This window comes from Phacochoerus africanus, chromosome 6 (assembly GCF_016906955.1).
Source record: "Phacochoerus africanus isolate WHEZ1 chromosome 6, ROS_Pafr_v1, whole genome shotgun sequence".
Taxonomy (NCBI): Eukaryota; Metazoa; Chordata; class Mammalia; order Artiodactyla; family Suidae; genus Phacochoerus; species Phacochoerus africanus.
This window is the reverse complement of record NC_062549.1, coordinates 38709413-38733043: the sequence shown is the minus strand read 5'-3', so window position 1 is coordinate 38733043 and position 23631 is coordinate 38709413. Positions and strand designations below refer to the sequence as shown.

The window sequence follows — 23631 nt, the reverse complement described above, 5'->3', positions numbered from 1 at the left end:
CCACATCTGCAGCATATGGAAGTTCCCAGGCTAGGGATGGAATCAGAGCTATAGCTGCCGACCTACACCACAGCAACCTGGGATCCGAGCTGTGTCTGTGACCTACACCACAGGTCATGGCAATGGCTGATCCTTAGCCACTGATAGAGGCCAGGGATCTAACCCATATCCTCATGGATACTAGTTGAATTTGTTTTTGCTGTGCCACAATGGGAACTCCTTAACAGAGTTTTTTATTAAAAGATATTTGAATGTCTTATAAGAAGTCTGGAGGTCAGTGATTCCCAGTTTGTGGCAATGGCTCAGCTTTATCATTGAGACTAGAGTTCTTTCCAGCTTTCAGCTGCCTCATCCCAGGAGATTGGCTTTCCTTTCCCAGACTTCTGCCTTTAGAGTCACAAAATGGTCATGGTCATGGTCAGGGCAGGAAGAGAATAGGGTGGAGGGAAGAGGACTTTTTCATCCCGTCACTCATTCCTCTTACCAGAGACCAAAATCTTCAGTAGACTTTCGCTTACTCTCCACTCGTCAAAAACTGGACCACATGCCTACTCCAAATATCTACCTGGAGAGTGGGCTAACCAGGACGGGCTACGTCTAGTAAGACATCCTTCTTGGTGGAGTGTGAGACCTGTCTTCTCAGAGATCATGGTCACTTACTTGCTGCTTGGAATTTTAGCAAGGAATCTGGGAGAGGAGGAGGAAAATCAAGTTTAAGTAGGCAACTACCAACGTCATCGAGTCCACGGTGTGAAGCCATGTTTTTGAAGGTGGTGAGGGGACAATTGCTGAATCCAAGGTGTTCAGGACTTACCTGAAGGGTTTGGAACCAAAATGCCAGGCTAGTGTGGCTCAGAGAAGTAACACGGAGGACTCGGTGGGTCATTGTTAGGACCTTGGCTTTTGTCTGAGCAAGATGGGAACCATTGGAGGGTTTTAAGTAAAGGAGTGACATGATTTCTCTTGTGTTTGAAGGGTTGCTCTGGCTGCTGGATGGAAAACAGTCTGTAGACATAGGCCAAGGGCAAATGCTGTGTAGGAGGCTAATGCCATCATCCAGGTGAGGGATGTTGGTGGAGGGGATCAGCTCTGGAGTGTGATGCAGAATTAAGAGTTATGTTAGGAGTTCCTGTCATGGCGCAGTGGTTAATGAATCCAACTAGGAACCATGAGGTTGAGGGTTCGATCCCTGGCCTTGCTAAGTGGTTAAGGATCCGGCATTGCCGTGAGCTGTGGTGTAGGTCGCAGATGCAGCTTGGATCCCGTGTTGCTGTGGCTCTGGTGTAGGCCGGTGACTACAGCTCCAATTAGACCCCTAGCCTGGGAACCTCCATATGTGAGGGAGCGGCTCTAGAAAAGGCAAAAAGACAAAAAAAAAAAAAAACAACCAAAAAACAAAAAACAAGAGTTATATTATTTTGTGGCAATTTTCCCCAAAACCTTGAACAGTATCAATTGTGGAGAATTTAAGGATACAAACCACAGAGTACCTTACAGTTGCAATGAGGGAACAGTCATGTGATATAAAGTCATTCAGGTTGCATCCTTCTACAGCTGTGTATGTGCATGTGTTATTTCTTGTAGATTAATCAGGAAGAGTATGCATTCTAGATTCTTGGATTCCAATCCTGGCTTTAAGAGTTTCCATTGTGGCTCAGCTGGTTAAGAACCTGAATAGTAACCACGAGGATGCAGATTCCATCCCTGGCCTCGTGCAGTGGGTTAAAGATCCGGCATTGCCACAAACTGAAGCATAGGGTGTAGATGCAGCTCAGATTTGGCACTGCTGTGGCTCTGGCATAGGCTGGCAGCTATGGCTCCAATTTGACCTCTAGCCTGGGAATGTCCATATGCCAAAGGTATAGCCCTAAAAAGGGAAAAAAATATCCTGCTTCTACTACTTACTAACTGCGACCTTGGACAAAGTACTGCAAACTTTCTGAGCCTGTTTTCCCACCTATTAAATAGAGACAGTAGGTTGTGAGAAGTAAGGAGTTAGTGCATGGAGATATAATATTGATATATTGAGATATATTGAGATATCATCATTGCTCGGTCAGTATTAGCCATTGTTATAAATATGGATATAACCATTTGTAAAAGTCAAGGAACATCTCTAACTCATTTTACTTAAAACCATAGCATACTAGAGCTGGAAAGGAACTGAGAAATTATTTAGTCCCACTCTAGAGATGGAAATAACATAACCACTCTCCCCCCAAAAGAGAAGAAGGTTACATGGCCAGTATCACCTAGCAGGTGGCAAACAGAACATGGGTTTCTGGGATCCCAGTCCAGTGCTTCCTTCTATATGCCATGTGGCTTCCTTACAGCCCTCAATGTATTGCCAGGTGAAAATAAGATGACATGGAGTTCCTGTCGTGGCACAGTGGTCAATGAATCCGACTAGGAACCATGAGGTTGCGGGTTCGATCCCTGGCCTTACTCAGTGGGTTAAGGATCCGGCGTTGCCGTGAGCTGTGGTGTAGGTTGCAGACGCGGCTCAGATCCCACGTTGCTGTGGCTGTGGCGTAGGCCGGTGGCTACAGCTCCTATTCGACCCCTCGCCTGGGAACCTCCATATGCCTCGGGAGCAGCCCTAGAAAAGGAAAAAGAAAAAGAGAGAAGAAGATGACAAACAAAAATGATGATTTGCCTCTTACTTTGTGCCAGGCACCATTCTAAGTATGTTACACTATTTCTAAGTCTTTAATCCTCATGACAACCCCCTAAGCAGGTCCAATTATGGTCCTCATCTTGCAGAAGAGGAAACTGAAAGTTAGAGAGGGAGCAAGTAACTTGCCTGGGGTCAGGAGGCTGCCCCACCAGTACCCTGCACGACCTCCTCCATTTGTAGACCAGGGCAATTGAATCCAGTCTTTAAAGTCCCCTTTCAGCTTTAAAATTTGCATATCCTAAGGGCTTTGCGATGATGAAGTCTGGAAGAAATACCATTTTCAGTTCATTAAACTTGCTGTCTTATTAACTTCTTGTCATCTTAACGATCAGCTGCAAGGAAGATTATTTGTAGAATGGCTTAGAAACCCAAGTCACCCAGGCTGCGAGGGATTCCTGAAATGTTATTTCTGGTTGCCATAGCAACCCTAACACTGGGTGTTAAGCTTAATGGAGTCAACTGCAGCCTCGGGAGCCCAGTGTTCGATCAAGCACTGTGAGCAAGAAGAGGAAACAAATTGCTGGCTCGGGAGATTTCCTTTGTAGAATATACTGTCTCTCAGTGTACTTAGGGAGGGGAACCCTAAGCCAAGTTCAGTAAGAATAGAGGAAATGAAGTGTCATATCAAAGTGGAGAGAGAGGACACGTTTCCAAATGAAATGGAGATGAGAACAAAATAGCTGCCTGGGGGAATGACTATAGAGAGGAGAGGTGGCGGGGTGGTTGGGGCAGAGGCTTCGAGGGAGAGTTGGCCCCACTTACCCAAAGCCTGGAGGGACTAGGTCTTCAGATGAGCTTTGTGAAGAAGACTTGAGCATACCCAGTTGTATGTTTTCATTCCATTGTATTTGGAGTTTTCATCCAACTCACTGTGGATGAGGGAGGCATCCAGAAGGCAGATATGTTAAGGAAGTGAAGGGACCACCAGGGCCAGTGTAGGAAACAAAGCTCTCTAGGTACTTTAAGCAGAAAGGGATTGCTTACAGGGAATTAGGTACTTACATAATTACTGGAAAGATCGGAGGAGTAGAAGTTCATGGCCATCGCCTAAGAACTCACTGCTGGGACCAGGATGCTATTGCTGCCATAACTTACATCTATGAGGCTGGTGAGCAGACCCTGGAACACTGAGTCTGCTTTTCTACAACCTTTCCTGCCAGAAGAAGCAGGCATCACCTTTCTTCCTCCTTTGTCAAGTATATCTAGTTGGTGTTACTTAATTCTTACCCAGAACCCTAGCTGCAAGGGAGTCCGGGAAATGTGTTTCTGGTCTTTTTAGCTTCTCCAGTGCTGGAAGACCCATAGAAACTGGTGAGAGTTCATACTGAATGCCAGCTGACACTGACCAATAGTTATCTCCTTTGAAAGTCGAAACTAGGGAAAGCAAATAGAGGAGTTGGATACCTGGGAGGGTTAAGATTAGAGTTAGGGTTAGGGTCAAGGTTAAGAATTAGACACCCAAGAGTTGGAAGGGCCCAATTGCTGACCTAAGCTATCTGCTCCACCAGCTGTATCCAGCACATAGACTCACTCCGGGGTTAGATAACAAAGGGACAGAAACTCAACTCCTAAAGACAGAATATCTTTCTCTATATTTTTACTTTTATTTTTACTTTATTTTTTGTCTTTTTAGGGCCGTGCCCATGGCATATGGAGGTTTCCAGGCTAGGGGTCGAATTAGAGCTAGAGCCACCAGCCTATACCAGAGCCACAGCAATGTGGGATCCGAGCTGTATCTGCCACCTACACCAAGGCTCACAGCAACGCTGGATCCTTAACCCACTCAGTGAGGCCAGGGATCAAACCCGCGTCCTCATGGATGCTAGTCAGGTTCGTTAACCACTGAGCCATGACAGGAACTCCAGCTTTTTGTTTGTTTCTTTGTTTTTGTCTTTTTAGGGCTGCATCTGCAGCATATGGAGGTTCCCAGGCTAGGGGTCAAATTGGAGCTGCAGCTGCCAACCTATGCCACAGCCACAGCAACACCAGATCAGAGCCGCATCTGCAACCTACACCACAGCTCATGGCAATGCCAGATCCCCAACCCACTGAGTGAGGCCAGGGATTGAACCCATATCCTCATGGATGCCAGTCGGGTTCGTTACTGCTGTGCCATGTGGGAGCTCCCCCACCCAGCATCTTTGGATTGCACTCTCCTCTAGGCTCTAGTTGCTCATGCTTTTTTTTTTTTTTTTTTTTTAAATGGCCACATCCACGGCATATGGAAGTTCCTCGGCCAGGGATTGAATCTGAGCTGCAGCTGTGGCAACCCTGGATTCTTTAACCCACTACTCTGGGCTGGGGATCAAACCTGCATCTCCGGGGCGCCCTAACTGCTGCAGCTGGATTCTTAATCCACTGCACCACAGCAGGAACTCTAGTTGCTCAGGATTTTTATGAATCTTTTGAAGCTATCTTCTCTACAAGATTGTAAGCTTCTCCCAGGCTGAGATTGTATGCTGTATCCCAGCATCTGGCACAGAGAGGAGGGTTCTACTGTGTTTGCATAACGCATCCAAACCTCAGTGATGAGAGCAGGAGCTCCAGAGACAGACTCTGCCTTGGCAGGTACAGGGCTGTGGAAGCTTCCACTCTGCCTCTGTATGTGTTTGCCCCATACCCCCCTTCCAGGGAAGAGCTCACTCTGTATCTAGCAAGGCCTCTTGCTCCTGGCCCTCAGCCCTCTCAGCCCAGCCCTGCATTGCTCCTCACAGGTCTCTGCTCTGTGCCTGACTTCCATTTGCTGGAACTGCAGAAAGCAGATGAGGCCATTGCACAATATGTTAAGTTAAAATCCTCCTATGGGCAAATGCCAGTTTGCTTTTAAAAGCTGCCCACACTGAGAAGAAATCACCTGTTTCCCACTACTTTCTGTGCTATTGCGTCCTGGGGAATGGGCAGTGTGTGTGTGTGTGTGTAGATTACAATTTTTAGACATGAGTCATTTATTTCTCAATTTGAAAAAAGGAAGAAAGCTGGTGAGAAGGGTTTTGATAGAGAATATACCAAACTGATTCTGTATTCCGTCAGCCTGATGAGTTTTGTTCTGCCTTGTTTTGGTTTTGGCCATGCCCGTGGCACGTGGATGTTCCCGGGCCAGGGATTGAATCCACACCACAGCAGCGACCCAAGCCATGGCAGTGACCACGCTGGGTCCTTAACACACTGAGCCACCAGGGAACTCCCAGCTCGATGAGTTTTAAAACCATCGACTATTTCATGGCTTCTTTGTCCTTCTCTTTCTCAATTAATTAGGCAAAAGCCTGTTTGTCAGACACACTCTGAGAGAAGATATAGGGGCATTTTATTTTAGTGAAAGCAGCAACTGTTTTACCTTGCAAGGAAATTCAATTCATTGGAAACTTTTTTTTTCCTCTCTCCAGGGCTTAACTGGGACAGCTTTCTCTTTGGCTCCCTTGCAAAGAAAATTGTCCAGGGTTCTGGAAACCACAGTTGTTGAACTTCATAGGATGTCTCTTTTCTTTCAGCTCATGTAACAGTTACGAGAGGAGACTGGTGTGATGTGGCATGTTTTTTTTTTTTCTCTCTCTCCTCATTTTCCTTTCCATTTTGCTGGCCCGTTGGTGCACCCTCCCTGAGGGCCTTAGAGAGATGTGTTCCTGGAGGAATTTATGACAGTCAGCAGGGACAGCAAAATTTGAGCTGGTGTCAACCCGGGATCCCTCAGGGGCACCACTGGCCCATGTCTCTGGTTTATGACACTGTCGCTAACCAAAGAGGCAGGCTCATTCACCAGAGCCTTCTTTTAAACAAAACCCAAACTAAAAACAAACTCATCATGACATTGGCAAATAGCGTTTGCATAAAACCTTCCCAGTGTGGATTCTCCACGGGCGGGTACAATCCACCCTTCAAGCGCCTGTCCAAGTGCAGCCATCTCTGTGCACCTGTGCACTGGCTCTTCCGAGTTTGGGCAGTTTAATGTGTACACAGATCAAAGCTGACGATAAGTTTCAGTGTTTGCCAGTGAATACTGGTTCTGCTTGTAGGTGTCAGGTAGAATTTAATAGAATGAAGGTTGAACTTCAGACCATATTGTGGGTATATATATATTTTTTGTCTTTTTTGTCTTTTTGTATTTTTAGGACCACACCCGTGGCACATGGAGGTTCCCAGGCTAGGGGTCGAATTGCAGCTGTAGCTGCCAACCTACACCACAGCCACAGCAATGCCAGATCCTTAACCTACTAGGCGAGGCCAGAGATTGAACCTGAGTCCTCATGGATACTAGTCGGGTTCATAAAGGGCTGAGCCATGACAGGAGCTCCTCGGGTGTTCTTGAGAGAAGCCCATTACTAGTATGAACTGACATTCCAAGCAGGTGTGTGTGGGGAGAAGCAGTTACCTCCCTCTGGATGTACATTGTTATTTTGACTCTTTGTTGTTGGCCAAGAGATAGAGGTGTATTTGTTCTATATCTTTGCTGGATATAGAACAAATACACCTTGTTCAAAAGTACAATCTCTACTTAGTCTGCTCTTTGTGATGGAGGATTCAGTTGGTCTGATTAAGTGTATGTTACTGAAAAATAATACTGAATAATAATATGTTCAGTAAGTAAAGAATAATAATTCATTTCCTTGCCTCATTCTGTTGTCATCTGTTTGCTTGTGTCACTGACTCCTGTGCTCTAAGCTCCCTGAGTCCAGGGACTGCATTTTCTACATGTCAACATAGCACCAGCCTTGTACAGACAGACCTTTTGTTTTTGCTTTGTGTTTTTAGGTCCGCACCCTCGGCATATGGAAGTTCCCAAGCTAGGGGTTGGGGCTGCAGCTGCTGGCCTACACCACAGCCACAGCCACACCCACACCAACACCCGACCTGAGCTGCGTCTGCAACCTACACCATAGCTCATGGCAACGCCAGATCCTTAACCCACTGAACGGGCCAGGGATCTTAGTCAGGTTCATTATCTTTGAGCCACAGTGGGAACTCTTGGACAGACCTTGCTTTACTGTGCTTCGCAGAAAGTACATTTTTTATAAATTGAAGGTTTGTGCCTACCTTGCATCAAATAAGACTGTTGGTGCCATTTTCCCAACAGCATTTGCTTACGTCGTATCTCTGTGTCACGTTTTGGTAGTTCTTGCAGTATTTCAAACTTTTTTCATTATTATAATATTTGTTATGGTGATCTGTGGTCAATGATCTTTTTAAACAAAAATTTGGGGGAGTTCCCATTGTGGCTTAGTGGGTTAAGAACCCAAATAGTATCCATGAGGATACAGGTTTGATCCCTGGCCTGGATCCGTGGGTTAAGGATCCAGTGTTGCCACAAGCTATGGTGTAGGTTGAAGATGCAGCTCAGATCTGGGGTTGCTAAGGCTGTGGCACAGGCTGGCAGATGCAACTCCAATTCGATTCCTAGGCTGGGAGCTTCCATATGCTGCAGTTGTGGCCCTAAAAAGAAAAACAAAATTTTTTTATTAAACTATAGTTGATTTACAATGTTGTGCCAATTTCTGCTGTACAGCAAAGTGACCTATCATACACACACACACACACACACACACACACACACACACACACACATATATATTCCTTTTCTCGGATTATCTTCTACCATGTTCTATCCCCAGAGGCTGAATATAGTTCCCTGTGCTATACAGTAGGATCTCATTGCTTATCCATTCTAAATATAACAGTTTGCATCTACTAACTCTAAACTCCCAGTCTATCCCACCCCTTCCTCCCTCCCCCTTGGTAACCACAAGTCTCTTCTCTATGTCTTTGAGTCTGTTTCTGTTTTGTGGATAGGTTCATTTGTGCCATATTTTCGATTCCACATATAAGTGATATCATATGGTATTTATCTTTCTCTCTCTGGCTTACTTCACTTATTATATGATAATCTCTAGTTGTATCCATGTTGCTGCAAATGACATTATTTTGTTCATTCTTATGGCTGAGTAGTATTCCATTGTGTATATGATATGATCAGTGATCTTTGATATTCTATTGCAAAAAGATTACAACCTGCTGAAGGCTAGCATTATTTTTTTAGCAAGAAAGTATTTATAAATTAAGGTATGTCTGTATAAAATATATATATATTTTTGTCTTTTTAGGGCTGCACCCACAACATATGGAGGTTCCCAGGCTAGGGGTCTAATAAGAGCTGTTGCTGCCGGCCTATGCCAGAGCCACGGCAACACCAGATCCTCAACCCACTGAGTGAGGCCAGGGATCGAACCTGCAGCCTCGTGGTTCCTAGTTGGACTCATTTCTGCTGCACCAAGATGGGAACTCCAAGGTATGTATATTTTTTAGACATAATGCTATTGCACACTTAAGAGGCTACATAAACATAACTTTATATACACTTGGAAACCAAAGGCCCAGGTGACTTGTTTTATGATGATATTCATTCTATTGGGGTGGCCTGGAAACGAAACTGCAGTTCCTATGAGATATGCTTGTATTTTGCCCATAATGTTCATAGTGCCTTCAGGTCACTGCCTTCTATATGCAGCCTTGAGCCAGGCACCCATGAAACGAAGACTTTGAAAAAGGCCCAATTGTGACCTCAGAATTTTGCCTTATGGTTTGGTAGGGCTCGCAGTCCAGTAAATACGGTATTTGTGGCATGATGTCACCTCATATTGCTCCTAATTGTGCTACTGTCATCATTGCCTGGGGGTGCAGAAGGCACTTGTGGTCTCCAGTAAGTGCAGCAGGTGTGCTTATCAGTGTCAGAAAGAACTTAATAAAGATGAAGCTTTGGGTCCTGGGGCACTGGCTCAGGGCAGAGGGTGAAGAGGACTTTGCACTTCAGGGAGTGTGTCTTGAGTGGAGCTTTAACTCCCAAGTCTCATTCAAGTCTCTGCTGCCCGTCCTCACAGATATTAACCGGGGTTTAATATGCTAACTGGTGGGAGTTCCCGTCGTGGTGCAGTGGTTAACAAATCTGACTAGGAACCATGAGGTGTTGGGTTCGATCCCTGGCCTCGCTTAGTGGGTTAAAGATCTGGCATTGCGGTGAGCTGCAGTGTAGGTCGCAAATGCAGCTCGGATCTGACGTGGCTAGTGGCTGTGGTGTAGGCCAGTAGCTGTAGCTCCAATTCAACCCCTAGCCTGGGTACCTCCATACCTAGAAAAGGCAAAAAGACAAAAAAAAAAAAAAGTGCTAACTGGTGACTGTCAGGGTAACTGGTAAAGCTCTTCTCTGGGACATTTTTCTGTTCAGAGGAGAGATCATGCTCGGTCACCTGCTGGGGAACAGAGGCTAAAGATGCAGGTACTAGAATCAGACTGGCTTGGGTGTGAAATCCCCGTCCCCCCACCACTCATTCTTCTGAGACCAGGGGTCTGGTTATTTAGCCTACCTAAGCCTCACCATCCTCGTCTGTGTGTTGGGAGTAATAACGCTGCCTATCCTGTTTATTTTCTGAACCTAATTGAAAGCCAGGACACAGCTGACCTGAACATGACCCAACAATGGAACAGATGTGGATCAGAACCCACGAGAGAATCCAGGATGTTAACGTTTCCATATTCACAAGGTCACTCCTGGTCTTGGGGAGGAGGGCACTGGAACACAGGAAGGGGCCTCTTCTAGAGAGGGTTTCTCAGACTCCCTTGCTCTTTGGGGTAGAATGTTCAGATTTGTCGTGCCTAAGAATCACCTGGAACAATTGTAAATGTAGATCCCTGGGCTTTAGCCCCAGGGATTCTTTTTTTTCTTTCTGCTTTTTAGGGCTACACCCACAGCATATGGAGGTTCCCAGGCTAGGGATCTAATCAGAGCTACAGCTGCCAGCCTATACCACAGCCATAGCAATGCCAGATCCAAGCCATTTCTGGACCTATACCACAGCTCATAGCAACACCGGATCTTTAACCCACTGAGCAAGGCCAGGGATGGAACCTGTGTCCTCATAGTTACTAGTCAGATTTGTTTTCGCTGCGCCATAAAGGAACTCCAGCCCCGGGGATTCTGATTCACAGGGTCCAGGATGCTGCCCAGGACTCTGTAGGCATTTTCTCTTTTCCTTTCTTTTCCTTTTATTTTTTTCTTTTCTTTACAAGCCAAGGCATATGGAAGTTCCTGGGCTAAGGGTCGAATCAGAGCTGCAGCCACCAGCCTATGCCACAGCTATAGCAATGCAGGATCTGAGCCGCATCTGCAACCTACAACCTACACTGCAGCTCACGGGCAACATTGGATCTTTAACCCACTGAGTGAGGCCAGGGAAGGAACCTGCATTCTCAGGGTTATCAGTTGGGTTCTTTACTGCTGAGCCACTTCGGGAACTCCCAGCAGGCATTTTCTCATGTCATCAGGATACTGAGAATCCCTACTGTGGGCCGTTTTTTTACTATACCTCCACTGACCAGTTCCCCCAGCCCACTTCATCTCGTGGAGGGGTATCTGCACCTTCTCTCTTCTCTGCCCTCCTACCCCTCCCACCCACATATGCACATTGAAGGGAAGAAGCCAACACCCCAACTGAGCATCTTTGTGTGCTGCACTATACTGGGTACCAGGGTTTCATAGGAGACACTACATGTGGCCAGCAGCTCCATACATGAGATGCTGATAGGAAAATGATTGACATAGATGATCACAGGGCTGAGTCTTAAGCCGAGGAGGCAGCTGAGAGAGGATAGTGTGTAGGGAACTATAGACCATTAGATATCAATGATGCAGGGAGCAGTGGGCAGATTCAGGAGGCTAAAGGGTTATTGGTTCATTCTCCCATGAATGTCAGTGGCCTTAGGATGAAGCTTTTGATGAATTTGCTTTGATGAAACAGCATCCTACAGCTCATTTATACTGCAAACTCACAGCTGCCAGATTCAATTACTATGACTCTGATTGATGAAACTCTCCAAAATATGTATTCCCAGGAAAGTTCTGCTATAAACAGAGGAAGAATAAGGTCCATTTGCTGGGAGAGTCTCTCTACTGTCCCAGGCCAGGACAACCATGGATGAGATGATGGGGCATCAAGGTTGGGAGGGATCTAACAGGAGGCAGCGGCGAGATTCTGGCTGGCAAATTGGGTTTGTTTTGCAGGCTGCCTCCAGGCACTGGCTGGTGGGGAATGTGGGGGCACTGTGCTGAGAGGAATCCTTTGGCTGAACTTTGATTCTGAGGCTGAGATTCATTAGGTGCTGGGGTTGGGGATCTTGGGGTCAACATGCAAGGCTTGGGATTTGCTGTCCTGGCTGGAGTTCTTATCAACGTGACTGGCAGTCAATCCAGATGTCTCCTTTGTGTGGTTTATGTAGCTGATTTTTGGACCCTTACATGCAGGGCTTGACATTTGCACCACTTCGCTTTCCCCTTGTTAGTTTGATTCATTATTCCAGCCCTCAGAAATCCTTTCTGGTCCTGGCCCTGTTACTCAGCTTTTTAGCCATTCCTTCCAGCATTGTATGTAGTGATGTAGAGAGAACCACAAATACCCCCCAGGATTTGGACAAGTGTTTGGAAAATGTTACCAAGTGGGGAATGACTTGCTAATGAGTCTGTGATATAGCTTAGATCCCATTAAGAAGTCCAGGGTGTCTCCCTAATATAATATAATCAGCTTTTCAGGCTACTCCCCCGGGGTTCTTTAGGAAGATGTGAGTGGAGCATGATTGATTCTCAGAAAGCCATAGCTCATCAACTGCACTGTAAAACGCCTGGCGTGAGGTAATGCAGCAGCTGGAGACTGACTAATAAGGGAATTGGAGAGAGAAAACTTAAAATGTAGTCCTATCAGCTCTGGCCAAAGACCGTCTTGTCCTAGTCAAGTGCCCTAAATGCTGAGGAGTTGCAGGTTAATTTGCAGTGGGGGTGAAAATCAAAGCTATTTCCAAATACCTCTAAAATATCCATGAAATCACCTGAAACCCAAGGGCTGGTCACAGTCTGGAGACACATGAGGATGGAACACGTAACTTGGGACCACGTCTCAGGCAATTCTCTAGGCACAAGCTCATTGAGTGTGACGGTGGGTGTTATATGGTTATAGGCTTTGCTTTCTGTCTGTCTCGCTGGCTTTGATAAGCCCATATGAATCACCCAGATGCTGATGGGATGCAATTTCCTTGAATTCTGATGTGCTATTTTATATTCTTATAATAGAGGATACATACCACTTGTACAGTTTGAGACTTTTTTTTTTTTTTTTTTGGTTTTTAGGGCTGCACCTGAGGCATATAGACGTTCCCAGGGTAGGAGTTGAATCGGAGCTATAGCCACCGGCTCATACCACAGCCACAGCCACGCAGGATCCGAGCCGCGTCTGCGACTTACACCACAGCTCACAGCATTGCCAGATCCTCAACCTACTGAGCAAAGCCAAGGATCGAACCTGCATGCTCATGGATATTAGTCAGATTCGTTTCTGCTGTGCCACAACGGGAACTCCTGAGACTATTTCTTAGGAAATTTCTATTTCCTTTGCTCTGACCCCATGCCCACCAGCAGCCCTCCATGAGAAGTGTGACTTTATCTAGAAGTTCACGTGCAGACTGTCAACGTGGCCAGCCTTGTCTGCCTGCCCTTATTATTTCTCATTGAAAAGTAGTAAGTTAGGAATTCCCGTCATGGCTCAGTGGTTAAAGGATCTGACTAGGAACCATGAGGTTGTGGATTTGATCCCTGGCCTCGCTCAGTGGGTTAAGGATCCGGCATTGCCGTGAGCTGTGGTGTAGGTCACAGACCCAGCTTGGATCCTGCGTTCCTGTGGCTCTGGCGTAGGCCAGCGGCTACAGCTCCGATTCGACCCCCTAGCCTGGGAACCTCCATATGCCCCAGGAGCAGCCCTAGAAAAGTCAAAAAGACCAAAAAAAGAAAAAAAAGAAGAAAAGAAAAGTAGTAAGTTAGCACTGATTATCAGATAATGTGCCTTGGAAGTATGATTAGCTATCGTACCTAAAACAGTTTCTTAGAAGTGGATTAAAATAGAGTGTTTCCACCCTTGCTGTAAAGCCCCAGACTCTAAACCCAGGTTGACAAATTGATTCTGTTTCATTGTCTATAGGTATTTGCAGAGCAGTGTTTAAAAGATTGTGAGGCTGAGTCTAGGCTGGGTGGGAGACGGCTGGAATTGATTAGTAATGTCTGCCAAGGATGGGTGGAGGGGTAGGGGGAAGGGACCTTGCTAAACCTGCCCTAAATCCTGGGTACCCACACCCAGAGATAGTCAACTATGCTCTCCCCCTCTCTCTCTGAGCACTCTACTTATCTGTTTAGTCTGCCTATTTTATTGTGTCCTATTGTTGTGTGTCTTATGCCTGCTGTTTGCCATTGAGTCTTCCCTTCACTGTATTCCCAAGAGCCTGACACACAATAAAATCATTAAATATTTGTCCAAAGATTGGCTTTACTTAACTGTTCTGCCTAACTGGTCTAAATATGTAGAATCTGCTTTTCTTCTTCAATGGAGTCAATGAGCTGCCTTGCTGAGATCCAAACTATATCTCATCTAGGAATGAAAACATAAATTGTGGTGTTTCCTGTCGTGGCTCAGCAGTAACGAACCTGATTAGGATCCATGAGGATGCAGGTTTGATCGCTGGCCTCACTCAGTGGGTTAAGGATCCAGCATTGCCGTGAGCTGTGGTGTAGGTCACAGATGTGGCTCGGATTTGATCCCTGGCCTGGGAACTTCCATACGCTGCTGGTGCGGCCCTAAAAAAACACAAAGGCAAACCCCTCACCCCAATAAACTGTACATGCTTTTTTCCCTTCTCTCTCCTGCTGGCTTATAATCATCAGGTTCTCCCCTCCACTCTTGGCCCCCACCTGCGCTTTCTGTAATCATAAAACTGCTTTAATTTTTCTCCCTTTGAAACTCTTGGTGAGCTAGTGTTTTCTCTGTTGCTTTATGACCCCTTTTTTTTTTCTTTTGGCTCTTTGGGCTGCACTCACGGCATATGAAGATTCCCAGGCTAGGGGTCGAATTGGAGCTACAGCTGCTGGCCTACACCAGAGCCACAGCAACTCGGGATCCGAGCTGCATCTGTGACCTACACCACAGCTCACGGCAACGCCGTATCCTTAACCCCTGAGCCAGGGCAGGGATCGAACCCACAACCTCATGGTTCCTAGTTGGGTTCATTAACCACTGAGCCATGGCAGGAACTCTGTGTTGCTTTATGACCTTTGCATCATGTTCCATAGTGTTTCTGGTCACTCTTAGGGAATTAAAGAAACCCTCTTTGTTTGTTACAAGGACAGTTTTAGCTCTTGGCTCACGGCCACTCTCGCCAACATTACTCTTGTTAGATATCTTGGTAATTTCAGTATCCATGTGAACAATTCCTCCTTTGACTTCTTTTCCTCCAGCGCACTTGTCTTCCACCATATCTCAGGCATTTACCTCTCTTCTACCCCTGACCCTGTGGTTATAACTCTAGTCCCTGCATCATCTCAATTTAAACCTATGTTCCCCGCTCTCTCCTTCTGGAATTCAACTTTGACAATCCTGTGACCGTCTCTGGACTTTCAATCCACTGACCCTCGTGCTTTTCTCTGTCCTTCAGCCCCTCTCTCTTCTGCTGCCTGAGTTCCCCCAGTTTAATTCCAAAGGAAATCTTTTTTTGCTGTGCGCATGGCATGCAGAAGTTCCCCGGGGCCAGGGATCAAACCTGCGCCACAGCCAGGTCCTTAACCACTAGGCCACCAGGGAACTCCAGGAAACCTTTATAGGAGCTCCGTTGACTACTTTGGCTGTCCTCTTGTTTCACCACTCTCGCTTGGCTTAATGACAACCCTGGTTAAATAGGCTGCTGCCTGCCTTCCCCCTCGACCTCTGCAGTGGGAGGAAAATGCACAACCAGTGGTATTGGTATTGCTTCAATTTCATGCTCACCACCCTCAGGTTGGCCATTCATGCTGCCCAGAAACCATCTTCCAGTCCCCTAGCCCACTCCCTCTGGCCCTCTCCTAGAAATTGTTACATTTTTTCCCCTTGTATCATTACATTTTTCACAGTTCTCTTTTTAAGTGCCCACAAACCACCTAGTTGTGGGAACTTTGCTGGGAATTGTCCTGAAGCATCACATTTTCTGAAATCCATTTCCCTTCTTCGCCTCACCCTGGGCATTAGCCTGTTGTCCAAACATGTTTCTCCTGTTCCCCCCACCCCAGCCCATCAGAGGTTGGTGGCCTTGGCTTCCCGTCACACCTCTCCCAGCCTTCCGTGTCCCCCAGGGGCCTGCGCCTGCTGGTCTCACTGTAGGCAAAGTCAAGTGCATGAGAACGTGAATAACTAGCAGCCTCATCTATGGAGCCTCTGCTATGCAGGGAGGCAAGCATCTGTTTTCATCATTTTATTAAATTAAAAAAAATACAAATAGGCATTTAGCAGGAGAGAAGCACTTGGCAGGAGGCAGGCAAGTTTGGGCCATAGCTTTCAGGCCCTGATTCCAGGAAAGGAAAGAACTGACCTCAGGGAGCCAGTGCCGTTCTGATGCATCTTGAATATATTGGGAACAGCAGGTCTAAACAGAATCTTTTCTAAGCATCGTTTGGTGGTTAAGAGCGTGGCCTACGGAGCCCCGTGAGATGGGTTCAGATCCTGGCTTCTCTACTCGCTAAGTATGAGGCCCTGAGCTAGATATCTAACCTTGCTAGACTCCCCGTTCTTTTCTTTTCTCTTTTTATTGAAGTATAGTTGATTTACAGGCTTGTGTTAATTTCTGCTGTACAGCAAAGTGATACAGTTATACATATATATATATATATATATATATATACTTAAACAAATTAAACAATTGAAAAACAAAACTATTTGTTTCCATTGTGGTTTCTCCTAGGACATCGAATATTGTTCTTATGCTGTACAGTAGGACTTTGTTGTTTATCTGCCCTGTGTATAATAGCTCCCATCTGCTAACCCCAGCCTTCGACTCCATCCTGCTCCCCACCCCTCCCTCCTTGGCAACCCCAAGTGTGCTTTCTTGTCTGTGATAGACTCACCTGGCAACCCCAAGTTGGTTCTCTTGTGTGTGATAGACTCACTCTCCTCATCTGTAAAATGGGAGTAGTACCTACTTCCTAAGCCCAGTGTGAAGAATCAAAAAGCCATCCTGTGTAAACGTACTCAGAACAAGGCCAGGTACGGATTAAATGCTCAATAAACAGTAGCCGTAAATTATTATTATATTTTCTTGGGAGTCTCACGATAGCCCCGGGAGGTATCATTATTCCCACATCACAGAAGAAGAGACTGAGGGTCAGAGAGGTTAAAGAGAGGCTTAAGACCACATGGACAGAAAGTGGCAGAGGCTGGGCTGGCATGGAGATCATAGGACTCTTCTGATGTTTCACTGAACATTTCAGAGCCCCCTTCAGTCTCTGGATGAAATGACTTTACCCTTGTCACAAAGATTCACATAGCTTCCATCTCCAAACATGCCCTGACCTCTCTCAGCAGATGGGACCAGATATTTACTGTACAATTACATGGCCATGTTTGAATTTAGTTGGTGCAAGGAAGACCAATTAGCAACCAATTTGCAACCCTGGGAGGAAGGCAATAGTTCCCAGATTGCACAGTGTAATCCTGCTGGGGTGGGCATGCTGCTTAAAATTGTTCTGGCTGGAGTTCCCGTCGTGGCTCAGCCGTAACGAACCCCACGAGTATCCACGAGGACTCGGGTTCAATCCCTGGCCTTGCTCAGTGGGTTAAGGATCCGGTGTTGCCGTGAGCTGTGGCGTAGGTCACAGGCGCTGCTTGGATCTGGCATTGCTGTGGCTGTGGCATAGGCTGGCAGCTACAGCCCCCGTTCAACCTCTAGCCTGGGAACTTCCATGTAGCTTGAGTGTGTCCCTAAAAAGCCAAAAAAAAAAAAAAAAATTGTTCTGGCTCAGGTTCACCTTCTCTGCAGGGGAAGAGAGTCATTTATCCAATGAGCAGACTTTGGGGTCAAGCTGACAGAACTGAAGTACTGTTCACAAGGTCCTGACCCACTTTTTGGTTCAAGGGGTGACGTTTTATAAGGTGCCCAGAAATGCTCTTCCAACTGTGATGGAAAGTGTCATGAGGGGTGAGAAGGAAAGTGGTGTGTGTTCTTCTCTCAGGCTGGAGAGGCAGGGATGCTATTTATCAGAACCGTTGTATGAAAGGAATGCACACAGAGAACAGTCCCCTTTCTGGAAACATCTCTCCGTAGTCCCTGGGTGGAGAGACTGTGAGGAGCCCCTTCACTGCCGATGTTTCAGAAGGCCCCCGAGTATATACACGGCTCGTATTGTACTGCCAATGGTATTGAGAATTTTCCCAGGCACCTGCCATGAGATCGGGAAAAGGCACCAGTGTAGTCCCTGATCTGACCCTCCTGAGCCATGAGGGCACAGTCACCTCTCTGAGCCTCAGTTTCCCCTTCTGTTGAAGTGAATAACTTGTGAATTCTCTCTCTCTTTTTTTTTTTAGGGTCGCACCTGTGGCATACGGAGGTTCCCAGGCTAGGGGTCCAATCAGAGCTACAGCTGCTGGCCTACACCACAGCCACAGCCACGCAGGATCTGAGCAGCATCTATGACCTACAGCACAGCTCACAGCAATGCCGGATTCCTAACCCACTGAGTGAGGCAGGGATCGAACCTGCGTGCTCATGGATACTAGTCGAGCTCGTTTCTGCCGAGCCACAATGGGAATTCCAGGAACTTAGGTTCTATTTAGACCCCTCCACCTTTTAGGATTTTACCAGTCTGTGAGTCCAGGGACCGAAAGTTCCAAAGTGGGGATGCTCCCTCATAAAATGGCAAAGATTTGGGTCCTAGAATCTGCAATGCTGTTAGCAGGACCCAGATCTCCTGGAGCAATTTTTTGACTCTGTGGTTTTAATCCACCTCCTTCAATTGCCTGCCCTTACTCAGTCCTTTCCCCCAAAGCCTCTCTCCACCACCCAGAGTTCTTTTAATTCCACAAACGTTGACTGAAGACTTTATTCCCAGCTATATGGCTGCAAAGACGGCTAGTTTCCCATGCTGGGGAATTCATGGTGAGGTAGTGAAGTCCAGACTTGCCAGAACTTCCTTTCTTAAACTGGTGATTTCTCAGAGTGTGGTCCTTGGAACAGTGGCATCAACTTCACCCAGGAACTTGCTAGAAATGCTCTTTTCAGATGCCAGCTTAGACTTACAGAATCAGAAGCTCTGGGGGTGTGGCTCGCTGATCTCCATTTTTTTGTTTTTTGTTTTGTTTCATTTTGTTTTGTTTGCTTTTTAGGGTCCCACTCAAGGCATGTGGAAGTTCCCAAGCTAGGGGTTGAATCAGAGCTGTAGCTGCCATCCTCCGCCACAGCCACAGCAACACTGGATCAGAGCCACGTCTGTGACCTACACCACAGCTCACGGCAACACTGGATCCCTGACCCACTGAGCGAGGCCAGGGATGGAACCCGCATTCTCATGGATACTAGTCAGGTTCATTTCTGCTTCACCACAAGGGGAACTCCCTGATCTTAGTTTTTAACAAGTCCTCCTGGGAACCAGAAGGCACCCTGAGTTTGAGACCCAGTGAACCGGCCCCAAAAAGCTGTGGAGCCGTGGCTCTGAGCTCTCAATACGTCCTCAAGAAGCTCTGTTACCTGGCTTCGAGACTTGAGCTTTCCAGCTCCCAGTCACAGCTGCCTTGGCAGCTCCAACACTACTTTGAGCCTTTCTCATGTTTTCGTAAATGCCAGGCATTGTGGAAACTGTGGGTTGTTTCGATGGGAACTAATCCGGTTTAGCGTGTAATTGCCCCTGGTTCTCCCAGGCTTCCCTTGAAATCGATTGCAATGCTTGCTAGGATGTTGACGCCATGACTAAGACCCACAATGAGAATCCCAGTGCCAGGGGGGCCCCCTGCTTCCAGAGATCTCTGGAGGAGGAGAATTCTTAGGGGGTCTCCCTCTGCCCTTTCCCAGGAGCCTTTCATTAATATCCTTGTCCAGGGCAGGGTCCAGGGCTGGTACTGATCCTCAGCAGGTGATATCATCTTCCCTACAGTAAGTTCAGTCCCATCTCAGTGCTGACTGGCCCCTGTGTTCTTTCCTGGGATCCGCAGGTCTGTCATGCATTGCTCTGACCCCAGGTCCCCTGTTGCATCATTGGCACTTTTGTGAAAATTAGAGAAAGGCCACCTCTCCAGGTGCCTCGCAGGGTGGACTCAGTGCCCGGGGCTCAGGGTGGGGCTGGATTTCAGGCCCCGGTGATCCCCTGGGCAGGTGCCAGCTTGTGGTACCAGCTACACAGACAGCAGCAGCAACCCTGCCCCTACCCAGGCTGGGCCTGGTGGGGGTTGCTGAGGAGGGAGGGGCATGGGGAGTGGTGTGGGGGAGGAACACCACCCACGTGACTCCCACCTATTAGGGGTTCGCACATGCTGGGCCAAGGCTACGCCCTTTCTCCGCAGCATTTCCTCAGTGGCTCACACACACCCAGTGAGGTGGGCGTTATTATTCTCTCCATGTGGCTTTTCTTTTTCAAAATTGTAAGAAATGTTCAGACTCTTAGTACCATCATGTTCCCATCTATGCAGTGGGTATGATATTCCTAGCTCTGTACTAAGAGCTGGTTCTGAAAATCAAATGAGATCAGAGTCATGAAAGCTTTCTGGAGTAAAGATGTTAAAACACCCTGCAGGAGTTCCTGTTGTGGCGCAGCAGAAAGGAATCCGACTAGGAACCATGAGGTTGTGGGTTTGATACCTGGCCTCGCTCAGTGGGTTAGGGATCTGGCATTGCTGTGAGCTGTGATGTAGGTTGCAGAAGCAGCTTGGTTCCAGTGTCGCTCTGGCTGTGGTGTAGGCTGGCAGTTGTGGCTCTAATTCGACCCCTAGCCTGGGAACCTCCATATGCCACGGGTGTGGCCCCCGCCCCCCCCCCCGAAAAAACCCACCCTGCAAATGTCAGGGTTGATACTGATTTTTATCCCTGGGTCTCTAAGGGCAGGTTCTGGGGGCTCTGGTTTGAGAAACTCACCGTAAATCACACAGCCCCCAGTGTTACATGTGGGTGCCACAGAAGGTTGGGTTCCTGCCATGATGCTGGCATGGGGGGTGGTCTCCTCCCCTAAAATCATGGGATGGGTTAGGCTGCAGCAGCCGAGGTGTGTGTGCAGGCACTCAGGGGCGAGGTCCAGCCTGGGGACGGGACAGGATGACCTCACGGGCCTTTCCACCGGCTCATTTTAATGACTTGGTTCACTCCTTCGTTTTTTGGCTTTCTCCCTCTTTCTTGCAGCTGTGGTGATAGGGATTTAGGGCAAGCATTTGAGATCCCTTTTCTAATCCCTGTCAAATCTGGATTTAGCTGTGGGAAGTCCAGGAAAGGGAGAAGAGGGGAAGGGCTGGGGGCCCCAGCTCAGTACCTCTGAGAAATTCCAGCAGGAACGCCCAACCTCCACCCTCTGAGGCTGGAAGCCTCTCTTCTCACTCATTCTTATGCTTTTCCCGGAATACCTTCTTGCTTGAGTGCTTAAGGAATAAGAATAAGTATGTTCTTTGCATACTTATGGGGGAGATTTTGACATTTACTTTTTTCCAGTTTAACTGTGTCTTTTGTTGAAATGTTGCTCGGCCAAGCCGTTTCCACGACTGCGCCCTACTCCCCACCCCTGGTTGAGACTGAATTCCCCTCTCAACCAGATGAGTGCAACAATGGTCCGGATTATTCACCCTGCAAACTGCCTCAATGGAGTTTTTTTTCTTTTTAAAACAATGGAGGAGTTCCCACTGTGGCTTAGTGGGTTACAATCCCGACTAGTATCCATGAGGATGAGGGTTTGATCCCTGGCCTCGCTCAGTGGGTTGAGGATCTGGCGTTGCCGTGAGCTGTGGTGTAGGTGGCAGATGGAGCTCAGATCCTGTGTTGCTGTGGCTGTGGTATAGGTCGGCAGCTATGACTCCGATTTGACCCCTCACCTGGGAACTTCCATATGCTGCAGGTGCGGCCCTAAAAAGCCAAAAGCAAAAAAAAAAAAAGAAAAAAAATCAATTGATGTATAGTTGATGTCAATATAAGTATACAATATAGTGATACACAATTTTTAAAGGTTATACTCCATTTATAGTAATTATAAAATATTGACTCTCCCTGTGTTGTAAAATACATGCTTGTGGCTTACTTTATACATAATAGTTTGTACCTCAGTCCCTACCCCTATCTTACCCCCCACCCCTATCTCCCCACTGGTAACCACTAGTTTGTTCTCTATGAGATAGTTTCTTTTTTCTTATATTCACAACTTGAATTTTTAGATTTCACATAGAAATGATATCATATGGTAGTCATCTTTCTCTTTCTGACTTATTTCACTCAGCATAATGTCCATCCATGTTGCAAATGGCAGAATTTCATTTTTTTTTTTTTTTGCTAAGTAATATTCCATTGTATACATGGGCCACAGCTTCTTTCTCCATTCATCTGTCCATGGACATGTAGGTTGCTTCCACGTCTTGGCTATTGTAAATAGTGCTGCAATAACATTGAGGTGCATGTGTCTTTTTGCTCTTTCTTGGGCTGCTCCTGCAGCATATAGAGGTTCCCAGGCTTGGGGTCGAGTCAGAGCTGTAGCCACCGGCCTACGCCAGAGCCACAGCAACGCGGGATCTGAGCCACGTCTGCAACCTACGCCACAGCTCACGGCAACACCGGATCCTTAACCCACTGAGCAAGGCCAGGGATCGAACCTGCACCCTCATGGTTCCTAGTCGGAGTCATTAACCACTGAGCCACAATGGGAACTCTGCATGTGTCTTTTTGAATTCAAGTTGGATAGATGCCCAGGAGTGGGATTGCTGGGTCATATGGAAGTTCTCTTTGTAGTTTTTTGAGAAAGCTCTTTATAGTTTTCCACAGTGACTGTACCCATGTACATTCCTACCAGCCGTGTACAAGGATTCCTTTTTGTCCACACCCTCTTCACAAACTTCTGCCCAACTCAATAGACTTTTTGTTACATAACTTCCCTACAGATAAGTTATGTAACATAACACTAATCATATCATGCCCATCACCTGCGGCCTCCTGTACAAATTTTTCAGTCTGAAATTAAAGTCCTTTTGCAACTGGCTTCAGGCTGCTCCTTGATCCCTGTCTGGGACTCCTAGCAGTGCCGTCATCACTTATTCTCTTATCCCCTCTATTCATGGCATCCTGGGCTTTTGTTCATGTGTTCCATCTCCATGCGCCCCTTCTTTCAGTCCAAACACTTCGCATCCATAAAGCCAGCTCGTGTCCCATCTCCTTGACCCCAGCCCACTAATATCCCTGTTCTCTGAACATGTAGTGTCAGCACCCCATAGTTTCCAACTAGGTATTCCTTCCTTGTTCCATTAGTTAAGTCTCCCCAGGTGACCTGTAGGCTCCTTGACATGTGTCCCTATCCTACGCTGCTTCTATGCTCCCCGCATCATCCAGCCAAGCTTATGTGCTGTGCTGTAAATAATTTAACCCTACTCATGTATTTGCCCACTTAAAAACCCTGCGTGGATGACTTTCTAGAAATTGGAGTTCATTTATCTTGTGAAAAGAAATAGTATCTGGGAGTTCCCATTGTGGCTCCGCCTTTTAAGAACCTGACAAAGTGTCCATGAAGATGCAGATTTGATCCCTGACCTTGCTCAGTGAGTTAAGGATCCGTCGTTGCCGGGAGTTGTGGTGTCGGTCGCAGACGTGGCTTGGATCTGGTGTTGCTGTGGCTGTAGCCGGCAGCTGTAGCTCCGATTGGACCCCTAGCCTGGGAACCTCCATAGGCCACAGGTGAGGCCCTAAAAACAAAAAAAGAAAAAGAAAAAAAGAAAAAAAAACCCAGTTATCTGTTTGTAGCCCAAACGCACACTCACCCAGTCATCCCAGGTCCACCCTTACAACTTTCTCGAGGGGGAAAGAACAGTGATGAGGATGGGAGATTCGAAAGGTGATGCTCCTGCCCTAAGGTTTGCAGCAGGAGCCCCGCTGGGCCCTTGACCCCCCTCTGATGCATTTGCTTCCCTCCT

General features: G+C 47.0%; 1 protein-coding gene across 3 annotated transcripts in view; it reads left to right on the top strand.

The window, feature by feature from the left end:
* The window catches only part of MATN2 (matrilin 2), a 170962-nt gene that overhangs the window by 40843 nt on the left and 106488 nt on the right, over positions 1-23631 (top strand). The window lies entirely within an intron of this gene.